The 19,834-nt window shown below is 44.8% G+C and overlaps 1 protein-coding gene across 1 annotated transcript in view; it reads left to right on the top strand.

Annotated features, from left to right (window-relative positions):
• The window catches only part of LOC311048019 (neuronal cell adhesion molecule-like), a 98,952-nt gene that overhangs the window by 32,511 nt on the left and 46,607 nt on the right, over nt 1-19,834 (top strand). The window contains exon 2 of the mRNA XM_084061006.1: nt 8,601-8,677. The gene's annotated coding sequence lies outside the window, so the exon portion shown is untranslated. The remainder of the gene's footprint in view (nt 1-8,600; nt 8,678-19,834) is intronic.

Here is a 19,834-nt window from a genome sequence, read left to right as displayed (position 1 = left end):
CAGTATGTGTATTTGTAACTGTGCTTGCCATGCACTTTTTGCACACCCAGTTACTGTGTGTGTGTGTGTGTGTGTGTGTGTGTGTGTGTGTGTGTGTGTGTGTGTGTGTGTGTGTGTGTGTGTGTGTGTGTGTGTGTGTGTGTGTGTGTGTGTGTGTGTGTGTGTGTGTGTGTGTGTGTGTGTGTGTGTGTTCGGGGGCGGGATCGGGGTCTTGTTTAGTTTCAAAAAGCTGAGCAGAGGTCGCGGCCGTCTCTACGGACCTTTTTCTGTAATTCATGTAAATTCCCCTAAGAAGCCGACCTTTTTTTGTTTTCCTCCATTGTCCCCAAGGTGAATCAGATGGCCGTGTCATCAGTACGCCCCAAATACTCTAAATACCCAGCGTATTCAAATTTGACATTCTTGTTTATCTACTAATGCTAAATAACCTTCTATTACTGCAGGTAAGTAACACATCTGAATGGAATTTTAATTTATCCTCCCACAATCTTGTAGCTGATACATACCATGCTATGTATCAGTTCTTTAGGCCAGTGGGTCACAAAGTGGGGGGTCCGCAAATTATTTTGGGGGGTCCCCAGATGATTAGCTTAATGCTAATGCCAATTCGCAACATTGTTTTCTCACTCAACATTGTTTTCTCACTCAACATTGTTTTCTCACTCAACATTGTTTTCTCACTCAACATTGTTTTCTCACTCAACAGTAAACAAACCAACATACAGTATAAGTAGGGTTGTCCGATATTGGCTTTTTTACCGATAACCGATATACCGATATTGTCCAACTCTTAATTACCGATACCGATATCAACCGATACCGATATATGCGGGGATTATTGTGATTAGGGTAAGCTCAAATTTCATATCACACACACCATATACAGTAAGAACTCCTGTAACTTATTTATAAAGCAAAAAAAAAACAAAAAACGATACCGATATTTTCCCGATATCAATTTTTATGCTAATATCGGCCGATAATATCGGACATCCCTAAGTATAAGTGTATACTGTATACGTTTCTGAAGTTACAATTTAAGGACTTTTAAGAACTTTTTAATACCAAATTGGCCATTGTCAAATATTGCTTTAGAAAGGGGCAAACATTGTGAAAATAGACGATCTTCAAGCTCATAACGACTCGCAGTGCGAGGCGTTGTGAGCTTGTAGTTTGGCTATTTTCACAATATTTATCGGTGGAACCGAGTCAAAGTGAATGTAATGCCTACAAGTCCAAGTGCTTGTCAGGGTGGGGGGTCCCCTGTTCAAATATGATTCTTTTGGGGGGTTGCGGCACTGAAAAGTTTGGGAACCCTTGCTTTAGGCAAGCGTCACCGTCAATCTAGAATTGAGTATAAATTAAGCTTCTGACAGCCCGGTCAGTGAATGATGTGACAGCATCACAGAGCTCAGTGAGTAATCACCCTCAATGTTATTGTGCAGAAAGGGTTCAGCCAGAGTTAACCAGACACAAATGTATATTAGCACAGAACAGGAGTAATTGTGTGATAATCAAACTGCCCGAGGATAGCGTTGCTCTGTTTATTTTCGTATTGTTGGCTTTCATCGCTTGGTAGAGAGACCCAATTAAACAGTTTATTGATATGACACAAATCGCTGGGGTGGGAGAACATGTTGCGACGGAACAATAATTACAAATGTTTGGACAAATCAAACAAACAAGCGTAGAAAATTGGGGTTAGGAATCAGCCATTTGTCCGTAATGAGTAAACTATTTGAGGGCCCTAAATCATTCCATACTTGTCCTTTCATTCTTGAATTGACAACGAGTGAAGTATCTCACAAGTGTCCCCCACCCGGTCTCGATGGCCTTGGGAACCCAGCCCCTTATGCTCCAGCCAAGCCAATCATATTTCACTTCCATTCAAATAACGTGAATGGGCAACGCCAAAGGAGTCTTTTTCTTACATACTGAGAGAAGGAGAGAGGCACACACTGAGGGTACACAGTCACACACACTGGCACTCAGATGCACGTGCACTTTCACACAATCAAACACCGACACACATGCGCACACATAAAAAACCCTCAAAAACACACACAGACACACACACACACACACACACACACACACACACACGCGCGCACGCGCACACACACACACACACACACACGCACGCGCACACGCACACGCACACGCACGCGCACACACACACACACACACACACACACACACACACACACACACACACACACACGCACGCACAAGTATGTGTGCCCAAGCACCCAGCAGCCCAGCGTGCCTTTCTAGTTAGGAGGGCTTAGCCCAGAGTGGTAGCGTGAACTTTGTTCTGTTAAAAGTTGCCATTGAAATATGCAGTTGCCATTGAAATATTGTCCTTCTATTGGTGGCGTGACAAAGCACAGGGAGGGTTCCCGTCCTATCCCAGTGTGAGTCTGAGGAACCAATGGGCCGTCGGGGATCGCCCAGTGTCTCTCCTCAACAGAGTCAGTGTGCAGAAATAATGCCCATTAGACTTGGTCAATCACGCCCCTCACTCAATGAAATATAGGCCCTTTCATTCATTTCATCGCATAATCCATATACCTCGCCACTATCCATCATCTTTCTGAAAGATGTCTGCCACCATGAATGCTTTTATTTATGATACATTTTTTAAACTAATGGGCACCCATGCGGCGACGTTTGATGCTGAGAAAGCTTTAATGTGTTGAATTATGTGTGCGCATATATGCGCAGATCGAAGCCATTCCCATGCTATTCAGTCAGTGTCGTGTTAAAAGGCGGCATTCCAGCACATTCCAGGTCTGGGTTCTCTCTCTCTCTTTGAGAACCTGGACAGGCTGGACGGTTTCATTTCATCATGGGAATTGGTGGGGAGAAATTATACGCGAGCAAAATGGCATGTGCAATGAAGCCATTGGCCATGTGTCTGTGTCACTGATATATACAAAATAAGTCATATGCCTTTGTGGAAGTATTAAGTGGCCTATTCCCAAACTAGAGGAACACTAAACCATTGATAACAATCTAGAACAAAAAAAAAATCTGTGGAAAGAAAAACAAAGTATTGGAGAGCTGGCCAACATTGTTGTTGTATGTGATGGACAATGTGCTTTGAGGGAGATTATGTTACATTTTCTGTGCTTTTGTGGCAAGAGGGACATTATTCAGGTCCAGGGACAGAGAATAGTGACTCTTTGAATAGGATCGCTCCCACCATTGTTGCCAGCCGCAACCATAGCTAAGGGACATCAAAAGGCCCTGTTTCCAAATCTATTCTCTCTAACGGGCGGCGATAATACCGACGAGGAGTCTGCAATAAATAAACCTCCCTTCACTAAAAGTCAGAGGGATTGGATTGCAGGGGACATCTGTGGAGTGGAGGTGAACACTTTCTCTCTTGGCTTCACACTGAGTGGGAGGAAGGAAGTGCACTAGGTTCTTGCCCTCAGGCTTTTTCCTTTCATTTGCTTAATTTTAGCCGGTCCCGCTCTACCTTCCCCGCCCTCTACCAGAACAACTTGAAAGCTTCACTTGGGATTCACTTGAGCAAACGTATAATCCAAGTGCCATTTGATTCGGCACGGCATTTTAAAACTTCACCCTTTCCAAGCATTTGCTCAATAATTCTAGCAGGGTGCCACACTCTGTCACCCCCCCTCGATTTTCTGTTTGACAGTTGCTTCGTCTGACTTCTACTGAGAATCTATCTTGGAACCATACGCACACACACACACACACACACACACACACACACACACACACACACACACACACACACACACACACACACACACACACACACACAGAGGATTGAGAGCTTCTGTAGAAATTGGTCCGAACCACCCAGTAACATTGTGGACTCTGTTAGCGTTCATCTGATACCAGGAAATGTTTAACCCCTATTGTAGAGAGACAAAAGGTTGTTTTAATCCCACTGTGAGAGAAGGGGGGAGGTGGGGGGGGGCTGTTACAGGGAGGCAGGGAGGGAGGGGTTTTGCAGGGGTGTGCATGTGTGTTTGGGGGCTTGGCTGCGAGAGCGAAACAGACCCTCTCTCAGTGTCACTCAGTCACACTAGATGTGACATCGTGGAATACACAGCCGCTGGGAATATGAGGACATAACTTTGTTGTCACACACCAAGATACCAGGGAGTTTGCTCTTTGCTGACAGATGCAGAGATAAAGGTGATGTATGCTCTCTCTCTTGTGGTTATCGAGCGTCTCACTGTAGTTCGCTGTGTTACAGAAAGTGCAGCCAGTTTTCTAGTGTGTGTGTGTTGCTTGGGAAAAGTATTGCTCACAAAATAAATATCCTCCGGAGACTTTATGAGAGACCATTAACTGGTTGGAAAATCATCCTCCACTATTCAAATATTTTTCGATAGCTTGCATTTTTCTCATCGCCGTATCGCATTAACATGTCACAGATATCCTGCTGAATCTCAACTTATTATCCTCGTGATGGTTTTAAAGCACAGCTCTCTGTCTTTTGGTGTCACGTACCTCCTAGTGTAAATGCATCGTCGTTCACACTCCCATTTCTCCCCGCTTTGGGCGATATCGATTCATTTTGGAGCGTTACGTCTGCAGCGATGTTCTGCCTCTCATTACCCAGGAGTTTAGTAGTGCCTGATTTATACCTGGCTGCGCGCCGGTGTCTTGCAGCCTAAAATAGCAGACCTACACGCAAGCCTGTCACAATTATTACATAATCACCTAATCGCAATGATTTGTGATAATCGCAATTATTTTTGCATAATCGTCATAATCGTTTGACCATATGTTTTCGAAAATAATGGAATAGCAGATCTACAAGCAATTTCCACTATTAATGTTTTTTTTAAGCATAAAGTTATTAAATATGTCAGTAATTTCTTTGTATATTTAGGTTATTTGTCATACAGTATCTTCCCTGTGCAACTTCATTCAAAGCCAAACAGAAATACATTTTTGTATTCATCATGTTCAAGTGTTCAACGACAAAAACACAATAAAATCGTTAATCGCAATTATTTGTGTGACAATTAATCGTCAACTTAAATTTCATAATCGTGACAGCCCTATACCTACACGCTCACAATGCATCACAGCGCGACACTTGAGCTTGTAGATCTGCTAATTCAGGTGTACAACACCAGCGCTCAACCAAGTATAAATCACCCTCACAATGTTAAACTCACAGACACAGACTGCTGTATTGGTGCTCTAGTCCAGAGCTGTCTTCTTCTCGCTTTAGAGTTATATGTCTCACACATGCACATGCACACGCACACGCACACACACAAACACACACACACCCGCACACACACACACACACACACACACACACACACACACACACACACACACACACACACACACGCACACGCACACGCACACACACAGCCAGCAGAATAACACACCTCAGTGCAGAAAAACCAACAGGTTCTCATCAGAGGATACTCTACCTTGACTGCATGGTCTCACACTGTGTTCACTGAAGCCATGGACGTCTCACTTGACTTATTGAGTCTGCCTTGCGGATATGTTAACTCCTGGCTTATATGTATTCCTCTCACACCGTTTTGGGATAGCATGGTATGTATCAGTAAAAGTCCAGAAGGTTATTTGAACTCTGATAATGTAAAAATGGACAGTTACGTTATTTTTTGGGGGATTTTTTTTTAAAGAGACAGGAATCACAGAGAGAGCGAGTAGGGGAGTGACACATGCAGCAAATGGTCCAGTCCCTTTTCAAACCAGGGACTCAAGGGAATTAAAAGAACCTGTGTGGTATGCATCCTAACCGCTTGGGCTATCAGGTTCCCTGACCTTTACCGGTCCATTTAACACTCCAGATTTTGTTGAGTAGGAAGTAGGAACTGATTTGACAGCTTAATCCTAATGCAGTCTCCAATGCTGTATACATAGATTTTTTTCCTAATGCAACTCAACATGTTCGCAGAGTTTGCTTGACTCAAATGATACCTGGAATTGTGGATTGAATCTGCTCTTTTTTTTGCTGTTGATATTGATGTTGAAATGTAGCTCACTCTGTCAACAATGCGACGGAAACTGAGTGAAGATGCCATGCCACTGCCAATTTTTCTTTTCACATGAATAACATTTTTAAAGGATTCAATATTACATTCATCATTTACAACGATGATATGACTTGACAGTATTAGATGGGTAGGCTATTTGTGAATCTCTCTCTGGCTGTGCGGTGTTTTGTAGTCCACACTCCTCCCTGCCCACTCTCGGCGGTTGGTTTCAGGCTATTTTCAATCTCAGCAGCTCCCCAGCCCCTCTTATCACCATGGCAGCAGGGCTGGACCAAGTGCAGGTCTGCTCTCTGATGTCTTGGGGGGGGGCTAGAGGTGGCCTGCCTGACCACTTGGCTTGCTGGCTGGGTGTCACAGAGGGAGCCTGTTTGATGGGATTGAGCCCCTGGACAGTACAGTGACCGAGGATATGGAAAGGTCATTTTGTTGTGTTTTATTCATACTGCAGATCTCAGCTTGTAGCCTCAGATGCTGTTTTATGGATAGATCTGTCTGTCTGCCCACCCGCAGACAAAATTATTTATCAATAGGTAGGAAAGGTCCTATTGCTAGAGCTAAATAAGGTGATATCTTAAAGGTAGGGTAAGTGATTTTCTTTGGTTAAAATACGTGTTAAATAGCTCTAAATTGTGATAGTACTCGTTGCTATAGAGTGTTTGTTCAATGTTCAGTAACAGGAGTCTCCATGTCTCTCCAGGTCTTTATTAAACAGAAATGCATTTTCAGGTCGGGACACCACTTTTATCCAATCAGGATGGAGAACTCAGTCAGGATACAGGTGGTCCCCAGCTAAGTGATTGATAGTTAGAACCAAATGGTCCCTTACTGGGTCTGTAACTCTGAGAGTGTACAAATTGAACCAATGTACCTGTAAAGGGTGCATTTGGTTCCATTTATACACTCTAAGATTTAAATGAACACTTGAGGATTTTACATTGTTGATGTTGGTCCCAGAGATATAGAAATTATATCAAATGGGGGTCTGTGGTCTAATGCGTATCAAACTGAGGGTCCTTGAAATTAAAAAAAGGTTGAGAAACACTGCTTTACAGCGGCAGAAGCATAATACAATTGTAAATGTTTGACAAGCTTATATGCAACCCCTGCTAAATTGAGTTTTGAAAAGGTCTAAAAATCCACAGCTGTCTGTGATTGTTTGAAACAAAATGAATGTTTCCAATTATATCTGTGTAGCGTTGTGGAAAACAGTGTGCATATGTAAACTATGCGTAAACTATATGGCATATCTCTACGGGGCCCTCTCTTATCCCATTCAATCCGGTAACGCATCTAATGTCTTCTAAATCCTTCTAAAACTGGTTTCTGAAAAACGTATGTTGCTATATCAGTGGTGCTCAAACCTTTTCATGTCAAGGACCCCCAAAATGATATGTATTTGGCCACCACCATCTCAAAATATTTAGTTACAGGGACCCCCCCAGAAGCAAAGATTTGAGTTACAAATGTTCGCTTTAAAAATATATGTATATTCAAAGATTTTTTTTCCAAAAATAGCAGCTCTACAAGCTCGTAGCGCGGCACTCAAATAGCCAAATAAATCTAAAATGACACGTGATGCTTTCCCCCGGTCTTAATGGGTTATTTAGAGCAGCCCACTGAAGTCGATACGCCTTCGCAGGATGTAAATTGAATTGGCTTCTTCAGTCATTTTGGCCATTGATTTGCAGCGGCTCTGTTACCGTTCACTGTGACACAGTTCTCTGGATTAGAGCCCTGGAGTCACAAACCACCATTCATTCATGCAACACGTTTTGCCTGGCAGCCACGCAGTCAAGAAAAGAAACCAGGCATACAGAGGAGAGGAGAGAGAGGAGGCATGGAGCGGACAGGAGGACAGGACAGGGGAAGGAGAGGAGAGGGGGGACAGGATGGGGCATGAGAGGACAGGAGATGGGAGGGCATGAGAGGAGAGTACAGGACAGGAGAGGACTGGAGGACAGGGGAGGAGAGGAGAGGAGATGAAAGGGGAGGGCGGGACAGGCCAGGCCAGGAGGACAGGTGAGGACATGAGAGGAGAGGAGAGGACAGAAGAGGAAAGGGGAGGGGAGGGTATGAGAGGAGAGGACGGGGGACGGGGGGGGGGCAAGACAGGACAGGAGGACAGGTGAGGACAGGACATGAGAATTGTAATTGTAATTGACAGAACAGGGCAGGGCATGAGAGGAGAGGAGAGGACTGAACAGGGGTGGGCAGGAGAGGAGAGGAGATCGGACGAGACGAGAGGAGAGGAGACAAGAAGGGGAACTAGACAGGACAGGGGAGGGCATGAGAGGAGAATAGAAGAGAAAACACGTCCTCTTGCCCAAGGTCTTTATCATGGGCTGTTGTGTTGTGTCCCAGATGTCAGTTTGGATTAGCTTATCCTCTCAGCTTCAACGCCAAACTCCCTTTTCTTTAATTAACACTGATGACTTTACTGTGCAGTTAGTGTTTCAAGCGCATTCCGTTCATTCTGTATTCTGCCATGGCAGGCAAAATGGCTAAATCTACAAGTATGAATACTAATGTGCTTCTACTGTATGTCATTATTTTTTTCTTATTCAGATTGGGGAAAACCAACAAAGGCAAGCAGAAGAAGAACTACCAAGCGAGGAGGAGATAGGGGATTTCGCTTTTCTCCGGTGAGTCGGGGAACCTTTTCCTTTTCAACGCAGCCTGAATCCATTTATTACTTCCTGGCCCCTCGCGCTGTTCCCTCCACATTTACACCCAACATCATCTCTTTTTTCCAAAACAGTGTGAGTTTCCGTCTCCCAGAATGTTTTCTTCCCTCTCAAAGGCATTTCCATCCCAGAGGAACAAACCATCCGCTGTGCTTGCCTGGCGAATGCATGCGCTCAGAATGTCTCCATCTACGATATCGGCCAGAATGGAACACATTAATATTAACAAACTCAAAATGCTGCCCAGTAGTCCATAAATGAATGGGGCATCCTGGCATATCCTGGTTGCGTTTCCTGCCAGTTCATTTCTAACAGGCGGTCCCATTCCACAGGGCAAAGGTTCCTTACTTGCTTGACTGATCCTTGCCCACTGGGCGAAGTGTCCCCTTTAAATAGCCGTCCATTTTTGGCAAAAAGCTATGGTGTTGGCAGGGGATGGGGAGCAGCAGGCTCCAGCGAGGCACCTCCTTGCTACAGCGTCTCACCGATCTCCAAGCTGTTTGTTCGATGCCTATGGAGGGGAAGCTTATGGTTGTCAAGGTAACACATCCGCGCCCATGCTATAACCCAACTCTATGGTGAACACAGGCGAGGAGGACGTCGATGCGCGTCACACAAAATGGCACTTAAAGCTTAAACTACCCCAGTGTGGCTCTCTCGTACCGCAGCATAAATGTGTCATAATGGAATACACAGCGGCAGAATCGTTCCCTAATGGCACTTGGATGATAAGGAGCTTAAAACAGCTCTCACATAACGATACATTAGGGCCCAAAGCATTGACTTTCAGCCCACACAGGGCTGTTGAAAGTCACCCTCAGTAACCTTTTGACTTCTCGCTGCCCCCGCCCCCCCCGCCCCAGTGTTGGAGATGTTGCCATATGATTCAGCGGGGAGTGGATCTGATGCTGTGTGAGTGAAGGTGACGTGAGGTGATGTGTGCCCACTGCTCAGTGGCGTGTGAAGGAAGGATCCCACCTCAGCCTCATGCGGAGGCCCAAGCGGAACCCTGCGAGGGTTTCATTAGACACAAACATACTGTAGCCAGGACCACAGCCCACTGGTTCCAACCAGAAACACTGCCGTACTGCCCTGCCACCCCCCTAAGACTTCGCTTTATCTTAGCTCTATTCGTTTATGTAACTCTGTCTAACTCACTGCAAGGCTTTGTCTATATCTATCGGTCCATCTCTCTCTCTCTCTCTCTCTCTCTCTGTCTCTTTCCCTCTCTCTATCTCTCCCTTCTCTTCCTCCCTCCCCCTGTCTCTCTGTCTGTCTGTCTGTCTATCTGTCTGTCTGTCTGTCTCTCTCTCTCTCTCTCTCTCTCTCTGTTCGTTGCACCCTGGTAGTTGTTGTGAATGACGTTGGTTAATGCTGCCTGTGCTCCAGGCTAGAGAGAGGCTGAGTCCACACTTTTCTACGGCCACCCGGACAGAAATAAAGAGGGAGACATATTAGAGAGAGAAAGAGGGAGAGAAAAAAAGAGAGAGAGAGAGAGTGACAGAGAGAGAGACGGAGAGAGTGCCATAGTTATAGTAGCTCTGCAGACTGAATCGGCGGTTTGAAGCACACTGAGGCGTGAAGCGACCATTGTGAGTGGGCGCATTCAGAACCCGGCCCCCTCAATAGAAGGCCGCAGAGGTTTCTGTTTACCTCCAGTGGGCTCTCTTTCAGCGGCCTCTCTCACGTGGCTGTCAGAGAGCGAGGCTATGGTTGTTTGTGTTTGTGTGTTTTGATGCCGATTTGGGGGGATTTGGGGAGTGGACGCTAGAGAGAGGGGGTTGGGCCTGGACGACCAGGGCCGCCTTGTTGCTATGACATTATTTGTGCATGGCCATTTTCTTGTTATTCCCTGAGAACTGATAGTGTGACATTATCCAGTCTTGTATTTTACAGAAAGAAACCACTTAACTCATTAACCGCCAGAGTTAAACATCGTCTATAGCTGCCCTTGCCAGCGATTCCGAGCGTTTTCGCTAACCTTTGAAAAATCATGGAGTATTATTCTTCACAACGAACCACCCACCGATCGGTTTGAAAGACATAGTAGAGTCCCGTAGAATCGGAGAAAAGCAAAGCAACATAAAGCAGAGAAAAATAGATTTTTATAAATCCTTTACACAGTAAGTACTGTAAAACATCTTGATTTTGTTGTGATCACGTGATATTTGGCTGTACTCTTCCTGAGGTATCAGCGTGTGCGTGTGTGTGCGCATGCGTGCGTGTGTGCGCGCGCGTGTGTGTGCGCACACGTGTGCTTGTGTGCATGCAGCCTCATGATTCAATTTGATTACGATTCTTTAGGAAACGATTCAAGGCATCATCATGACATCTCTCATTTCACCACAATTCGATTACATTTTCTTTGATTAGATCATTTTGATACTACTAATCCATTCCAATACAGGATTATTTCTAATGAATTCACAACTGTGATCGGAGGAAGAGCCATATCCATTCAATTTGATTGATTCTTCTAACATTCCAAATCGATGCAGTTGAATCAGTGGATGCACATACTGTATAGTGTGCACAGTGTGTGTGTGTGTGTGTGTGTGTGTGTGTGTGTGTGTGTGTGTGTGTGTGTGTGTGTGTGTGTGTTCAGCTAGCAGTATGGCTGATCCCTTCAGCACAAGTAGATCATCACCTGACTGTACCAAAGCAGCGGGTTGCTCATGCCAGGTGAGAAACCAATGATCTCTCTCAGCAGCAGGTCTGAGATCAGCTGTGTTTTATCCCAATATGACCGGGAAAAGCATCTGTCATTTTAGATGTTAACCACTTTAACTATTATCTTATACTTTGGCTATTCAAAAATAGCGGATATACAAACTCATAGTGCGGCACTGAGTGCCGTGCTATGAGCTTGTAGATCTGCATAAAAATAAATAAAAAATCATGAATATTTTTGCAAATCTTTGAATATATTTAAAACGAACATTTGTAACTCAAATCTTTGCTTCTGGGGATTCTACAAATGTCTTCTAAATCCTAAAAGTGTTTTGAAAAAACCTATGCTATGTTGCTATAATCAGTGGTTCTCAAACTTTTTCATGTCAAGGTCCCCCAAAATGATATGTATTTGCCCGCGGACCCCCATCTCAAAATATGTTGTTCCAGGGACCCCCCAAAAGCAAAGATTTGAGTTGAGCAATTGGTGCCGCGCTATGAGCTTGTATATCTGCTATTTTTGAATAGCCAAAGTATAAAGTAATGGTTAAAGTGGTTACACAGAATCACAGATGCGTTCCCGGTTTGAATGGGCTATTGGAAGAGGAAGGATGCTTCACGGCCCCCTGCCAGACCTCTGGGGCTGTAATGCTCTCTTCTGCAGCAGCAGCAGCAGCAGGTCTGAGATCAGTTGTGTTTTATTGGAAGAGGAGGTGTCACGGACCCCTGCCAGACCTCTACGCTGCTCCCCGCAATGCAGCGTTCCACATGGCTGCATGAAGCCCCTCTTCGGGGTCTCTCTTTTGATACGAGCTTTGACGACTCTCTGACGGCTCTCCGTGTCGACGCTCAGATGGGTGCATGTACTGTTGAAGAATCTGTGTGTGTGTGTGTGTGTGTGTGTGTGTGTGTGTGTGTGTGTGTGTGTGTGTGTGTGTGTGTGTGTGTGTCTGTGTGCGTGTGCGTGTGCGTAAAAAGACAACCTGGCAGAGATGTGGTCACATACAGAGAGAGAACGTGCCAGAGAAGAAATAGAAGTAGGAAAAACACAGGGACAAAAATAGCAACCGCAGCAAAGGAAACGGAGTGATTTGGTTTCCTGTTATACCGAGGATCCCCGGGTTCTCAATCACCCATCCTCCAAGGTTGTTGTGACTCTGTGCCATCTTCATTGCTGCACCAACTGCTGAACAGATGGCATGGGGAGTCTGAGGAGAGACGTCCGTCTTGATCTGACTCCATCTCCGTCCATCTCTCTCTCTCCACTTCCTCACCTCAGCTCTCTCGTTCCTCTCCTACCTCTTCCTCTAGATGTCGTTCTAGAAGATAATCGTCTCGTCCTCCTCTCCTTTCTGTGGCTTCTTTGTTGTTGTTTTGTTTTTTCCACATTTGCGGTATCGAGGATTCTGTCCATCCTTTCCTTCAAATGTGTCTGCCGGACTTTAACCCATTAAGACCTGAGGCCGATTCTACAAATTACTTCTAAATCAGTGGTTCTCAAACTTTTTTGACACCCCCATTTGAAAATGTTTTGCCAGGCAGAAGAGAAGATTTCAAAAAACAATTATGTCAACTGTAAGCTTGTAGATCTGCTATTTTTGAGAACCGCTGTTCTAAATCCTAAGAGTTTTCTGAAAAACTTATGTTGCTATATATATATACTGTAGCTAAAATCTAAAATGACATGGATGCTTTCCTGCTTTTAATGGTTGAAGTCACCTACAGTACATACTGTATCCGTCAGAGAGATGATTCATATATCCACACTCTGCAATGCAAACGATTTTCCTATCATTTCTGAGATTCACTATTACCATGCATTATTCTTTCATGAGGCGGATGGGATCCGAAGTGGCTGTCTGAGTAATTCTTTGTGTATCGACGATGGCTTGCAGGATCTATCCGTGTGGAAGCGGAGCTCTGAGAAAGCATAGTGATTTATATCCCCTGTTAAGCCCAGGGTCGTGGTCCAAGGCCGAGTCTATCTGCTCATCAATATAAACAGCATGCTGCCCTGGGAGTCGCCACAGAATACAAAGTGTTGCATATAGATGTAACCCCTTGCTTACTGTACCTGCCTCTGAGCCAAGTCTAATGAGGAATTTCCTTCTCTGCCTGCAGAGAGATAGAGGCTAAACAAATGAGCCTGTGTGAATCCTTGGCTCATTGTTATGTCAGTCGTTCTGTCGGTTTTCTAAGGTTTCTTTTTTATGATATTTTTTTTGCATTCCGCTATCTTTAGATCAGGGGAGGGAGGGTGAGATGCAGTAAAGGGCATTGGGTCAGAGATTCAAACCGAGGTCAGCTGCAGGAAGGACTATAGCCTTATTGCTGTGTTAATTGCTCTTACTCGGCGAGCCACCCCACCCCACCCCACAAAGTGTGTTAAAGCTTCTCTGAGTGCAATGTGGTTCATGTATCAGGTGACTTTTAAAATGCACTCAGTCATCCTTCATCCGCAGGCTTAAATACAGAAAAGGGATTTCCACTGGACATGCAGTGATTTGTCGTTCCTTCTGTCATGTGCAACCAACCCACTGCAGAGCACAAGGACAGTGAAATGACCCCTCTGGTATTGTGGAATGGAGCCCTGTGTGGCCCAGAAGAAGGCATACAGCACATGCCCTGTCTGACTGGGTTTGGGTGGTTCGTTCGCCCCCCCCTTATATTAGTGCAGCTCCCAGACCTCTCTGTACCCACACTGTGATTGGGAGGAAGCCAGAAAACCCTGCCGACTCCACGGTGGCCTCACCCAGCTATTATCAAACCCTCTCACACAGCCACTTTCCCTGCATTAGTGACCAGGCCTGGCCCGATCTCACCTAGCCAAACATAGACACAGAACACAGGCTCTTAGCGGGGAAGCTGAGCAGAATGTTAGTGTTAACTGAGAGCCGTGCCTCCACCGGAATCACAGTTTGACAAATGAGGGCAGGCAGTCAGGAGCAGCACTTGTTGAGGCCATTATTTCTGACGAGGCCAGGCAGCAGTTGATGTAAGGATGGAACACTGTTTGACTAGGTGGGGGGGTGCCCGCCCCCTCAAGGGCAAAGTACCCATACACACACAACTATGGAAATGATCAGTGCAAAGGGCAGAAAACTCCCAAAAAGTGGAACTTTTTTAGTTTGGAGTCTCTTTTTGTCATTTGTGGAAACAGGGAACTTTCATGTGGAAAACAAAGCCTTTCATTAGCGTTTCATTAATACCCATTAGTTAATATTTCATTCATCCAGTCCCATGACCGAGATGAAACATGACAAAATGTTCTCCCTAATAAACCGTGGTTGTGTGCCAACCACCAACCACTTAACACCAGGGACTTACTTTGCTGGTGTGTTCTAGAATCTCCCACATTCTCCCTTTAATTGCACGAAGTCGGGCCGCAAATGAAACAAGGTCATCATCGTTGCTTGCTAACTAGAACGTGCAATCCGCTTAGGGGAGATGCTATCTCCCTCCCCAGTTATTATGGTCCCAGTAAAATGACATTTCACAGCCTCTCAGAACTTAATTAGATCAATTTATATCAAGTGGGGAGTGAGAGAAATGGAGAATTCAGAGCACACAGTGTTGCCCCCTTAATTCAAATACAGTTGGGGTGATTCGCTCAGGGCTGTCCTTGATTAATTGTTTCCTTCTCCCAAGATGTTTGTTGAGTTTAGCATATGAAACCCTGGCCCGTGAAATAGAGTGGCCAGTGTAATCAAAGGTAATTTCGGCGTGGCTGAAATAAAGCACTTGATCTGAACCACACACACACGCACACGCACACGCACACGCACACGCACACGCACAAGAGCTGGAGAGACAGGGAGACCCCTGTTACTGAGCAAACACTCTATACCAATGATTACTATCAGAATATAGTGCTTTAACCTTTAAACAAAAAACTTTTCGTTTCAACCAAAAAATATCACCTTTACCTTTAATCTTTGGATTAGATTAGATTTAATATTCACATTTTGGCCACATGAAAAAGATTGGGAAAGCGGTGCCTGCATTGTTGGAAAACACCCAAGTAGTTTTGAAATAGAGTGAATACGGAGCCCACAAATTGCCATGCTAAAACACATAATTTATCATGACATGAAATGATCCAGGAAATGCCTTGAACTTCTGTCAGACTAAACTTTAAGCGACAGTTCCTCTTTGAAAATCATATTTGAAAAAACGTTACTGTCCACCAAGAGTTTCCACTGCTTGGCAGATTGCTTAGCATTTTGAAAGGTTAACTCCTGGTTCCGTCTTTATGAAACGATTTGATTTTCTCACACTTTGAAAAGACCATTGTTTGTGACCTCTCTGTCTGAAATTGGACGGTCGGTCCTTTTAGAAAGCAATGAAGGGGAAATGATTTGTATTCACCTGCCGGCTCTGAATAGGAGTTAAGGAGGGGCTGAGAGAGAGACAGAGAGAGAGAGAGAGAGAGAGAGAGAGAGAGAGAGAGAGAGAGAGAGAGAGAGAGAGAGAGAGAGAGAGAGAGAGAGAGAGAGACAGAGAGAGAGAGAGAGAGAGAGCAGAAAGATAGAGAGAGAGAGAGCAGAAGGAGAGAGAGAGAGCAGAAAGAGGGAGAGGAACTGCATAGTGCTTACTTTATGTGGTAATGGTTTGCGCTATGACATTCACACACATTCTGTTGTGTTGTGTGTGTGTCTCAGTCAATAGCCTCCAAAGCGTGGGATGAATTATAATTTCTGGACACATGCCACGCAATAACCCTAACTGTCTTCCAGGCTGCAGGGACAGAACAAGTGTCACTATTGTGTATTTTACGTGTAGGGACAAACTGAACCCTTACTGAACCATAGAGGAAAGCCGCACATATACATGCATGCAACACATGTGGTTTCTCATCACAAAAACTCCTGAAAATACCCCCCTCCTCTCCCCTTACCCCCCCCCCCCATCCTTTTCTTCCTCTTCTCCTTTTACTGCTTTTTCTCCTTTATTGGCCCAGCCGGGCAACTGGATTCTTCTATCAGTCGCACACAAAGAAGACAAAGTGGACCCGGGGATGGGGAGTAATGAGGAACTCCTCTTACAGTGTTACATATAGGCTGCTCCTCGGTGTGGGGAAGCCTTCTGGAAACAATGGAGGGTTTTGAGAGGTCCGCAGGCCTCTGAAGCCCCTCTTTGATTGAGTTTCTCGGCACTGGGGATCCAGTGTTGCGGGGGGTTGGGGGGAGGGGGGGTTCAGGGAGGGGGGGGCGGAGAACCTCCTCCACCCTGACCTTTCACAGAACACAGGTGGAGTGTGGAGTGTGGAGAGGCAGCAGGCTTGGGGAGAGAGGGGGGGGGGGGGGGTACTGGTGGTGGAGTAGGGGGACAGCAGGAGAGGCCTATGAAGCTGTGTGAAGGTAGAGGTGGTGGTGGGTCTGCACTCAATAACACTAGACCCAGGGAGGGAGGGATTCCTCCCTCCCAAACTGTTTCAGCTCGGGACCCAAAAGAGAAATTCTCCCCAAACTTTACAAAAACATAGTAGGAATTAACCACTCATGCCCTATTTTAAAAATTGTGAAAATAGACGATCTAAATACAGGCTCACTACACGTTGTGACACAATGCGTTGTTGTGAGCTTAGAGATTGGCTATTTTCACTGTGTTTTTGAACATTTTAGAAAATGTTTGACCTGTTCCATGTTCCAGGAACGTGCGTCGGTGGCAGATTGTTCCAGGACTTCGTCTGCGTTCACGCTTTGTTATCTGATGTTGTCTGCAGATTTTGCTCGACTGAATGGATAAAAGGCAAAAAAAACACTGGCAGGTTTTCACTGACCCATCTGTCACCTACAGTATACCGTATCAGCACAATGCAAATTCCACCCACCCATTGTTTGTCATTTAAATACAGTAGGACCTTACCAGAAAGACCTAGTCACATTCACTGTTGATTTGGTTAAATGAAAACACATGAAATAAAGCCATGCTTCTTCTTAGGAACAAGTACTGTATACACACAATAAAGTGTTTCAAGACCTCCTTGGTCTCAGATAAACAGAACAAAACAAAACAACAAAAAACAAACAGGTACATACTGTAAAAGCAAAACAGTAAAAGACTACAAAGACAAAAAAATTAAAAATAATAATACTTACAATTATATTATTATAACATGCAACCTACTGTGTTGTAACATTAGACGTTGGCTGCTAGTACTCTTTATCGGCAAGGGTAACATATTCCAGACAGTTAGCGATCACGATAGAGATATCAAATTTTCCTCAGGGTGCTTCAATTCAGCGTGAAATCACCCTGCAGAAATTTCTCTGCTGCAAATGCAGGCCTATACTGGTGGTCATCTTCTGCCTTGTCTCTTTGTGTTCAAGTCCAACACTTCCTGCCTCTGCCTCTCTCACTCAGACCAAAGATGGTTAGTTTATGAAGATACAGTATCCCAATTGTAGCCACTAGAGGCAAAATGGTACACAAATCCTACAAATGATCTCCGAAGTGGACGCCGTTCAATGTTTACTGGTGCTAGATCCCGTGAGAATGTGTTGCTGGGACAAAGAAAGGTCGATAATACATTTTCTCCCGATTTGTCTCTCTGAAAAAAGCCATTTTAGTATGAAAATCTAAAAGATTGTGTGGCTTGTGACGATCAGGTCCAATATTTACTTCAGTGACCATATGAGCTAAAGAATCGTTCAGAAGCTGTAATAATAGACTCCAACCTGCTTCCGGTCTCCTAAAAAGGCGGCCACCTGCTTCACGCAGATACAGGAAGTAAACTGGAGATGGTATGCCTTTCCTTTTCTTTTGTCTTGGCTCAGACTCACACAGACTGTTTTTGTCGTAACCCTAAGCTTAAAGTAAACTCCATATATTGGCCCCATCTTGAGAGACCCTTCACATCGGAGTAAGCCATCCGGTGTGAACATGATGGCAAACTGAGATTCATCCCTCCTTTCCTTTGTTGTTCTCAGCAGAGTCCCAGACGTTTTTAGGGCAGAGCAGATGTCAAGCATACAGTTTCCCCCTAAGGTTACTTATGGGATGACAAATGGGCCCTGCACCTCTTTGTCCTTCTTTTTTCTCATATGTCTGTGTTTGATTGGAGGGTTGACATCTTTGTCGGCACGGCGATCGGAGAACACCGGTTGGATTGCCATGGATACGGAGTGCCCTTTTCGGGTTGCAGTTTCCACTGCCTCAGCTCTGCTAAAACTGCATTCTCTGTGTTCTCCAGAGCTCCTTTGGATTTAACCACATAGTAAACCAGAGCACCCATATTCTGGGGGTAACATTTGGCAAAAAAAATTGCAGATCTACAAGCGTAGATCTGTGTGCTATTTTCTGCACAGAGATTTGGTGCAGAGGGAAAAAGGAGGGGGCATGTATAGACTCCTGGGGGACTTTGGTCAGTAGTATAGGTATATTATAATATATGTCGATGATCATCTTTTGTAGTTTATTTACCATTTTTATACAGGTACTCAACTAAATGGATCTGTTTTTATGGCACAGTGTCTGTTTTTGTTTCTGTCTTTTTGTAGAGTCTATTCACATTCAGTATGACTGGATTTGTGAGCTGCTGTTTTTTGTGTCTAACACTCACATGCTTTGAGTATGGTCCCCAGAGCTAGCCAGGGATTGCTCTTAGCTATTCATTAAGGGCACTACTGTGTTTGCTCATGAAAATGAATCACTGTTCAGCATATGAATGGCCTCACCCATGTAGCACTCATATGTCCTGTCATACGCAAACTCCAACCTTATTGTTTCCCATCCTACTCTAAGTAGTTCCATGTGAACACTGACTTATTTGACACCTACTTTCGCACGCACGCACGCACGCACGCACGCACGCACGCACATACATACATTACTATACAGAGACACACACGCACACACATCCATTCCAGACAAAAACAGGATACACGTGCAGTAGGCATTTACACTCTGATAGATAGACTTAGACAGACAGACAGACAGGCAGACATTTTACAGTACAAACACATACCGCATGCACACAAATACACTCACACAACTGGGGCTAATTAGTACTATATAGTCTCTTTCTGTTTCAATCAGTAATTCTCCACTCCAGGGATCTGCTTATCAAATGAAGGTCCGGTTCAGTGTCTCGTTATTCTGGCATCGCCAACCCCCTGATCTCATTTTAATGAATGCCATTTTAAAGTGCCTCCACTGACTTAACTCTCTGCTAATGTGATACGGTGCGAGTTGGGTGTGTCAGACAAATGGATTGTACAAATCCATTTGCAGCAATGGCTCAGGGGGTATAGGGGCTGTCTTGGAATCGGAAAGGTTCCCGGTTCGATCCCCGGCTACTCGTGGTTGCATGTTGTTTCTGTGTTCTTGAGCCAGATACTTAATCCCTAACTGCTCGTGATGAACACACCGCCCTCGATGTGTGAGTGTAATGCGCTTTGGCAAGGCACTATATAAATGCACCATTTCCAAGTTATTTTGCAG

This window comes from Gymnoscopelus microlampas, assembly GCF_963454915.1.
Source record: "Gymnoscopelus microlampas genome assembly, chromosome: 6".
Taxonomy (NCBI): Eukaryota; Metazoa; Chordata; class Actinopteri; order Myctophiformes; family Myctophidae; genus Gymnoscopelus; species Gymnoscopelus microlampas.
The sequence above is the reverse complement of the archived record's forward strand: the minus strand, read 5'-3'. Positions and strand labels throughout refer to the sequence as shown.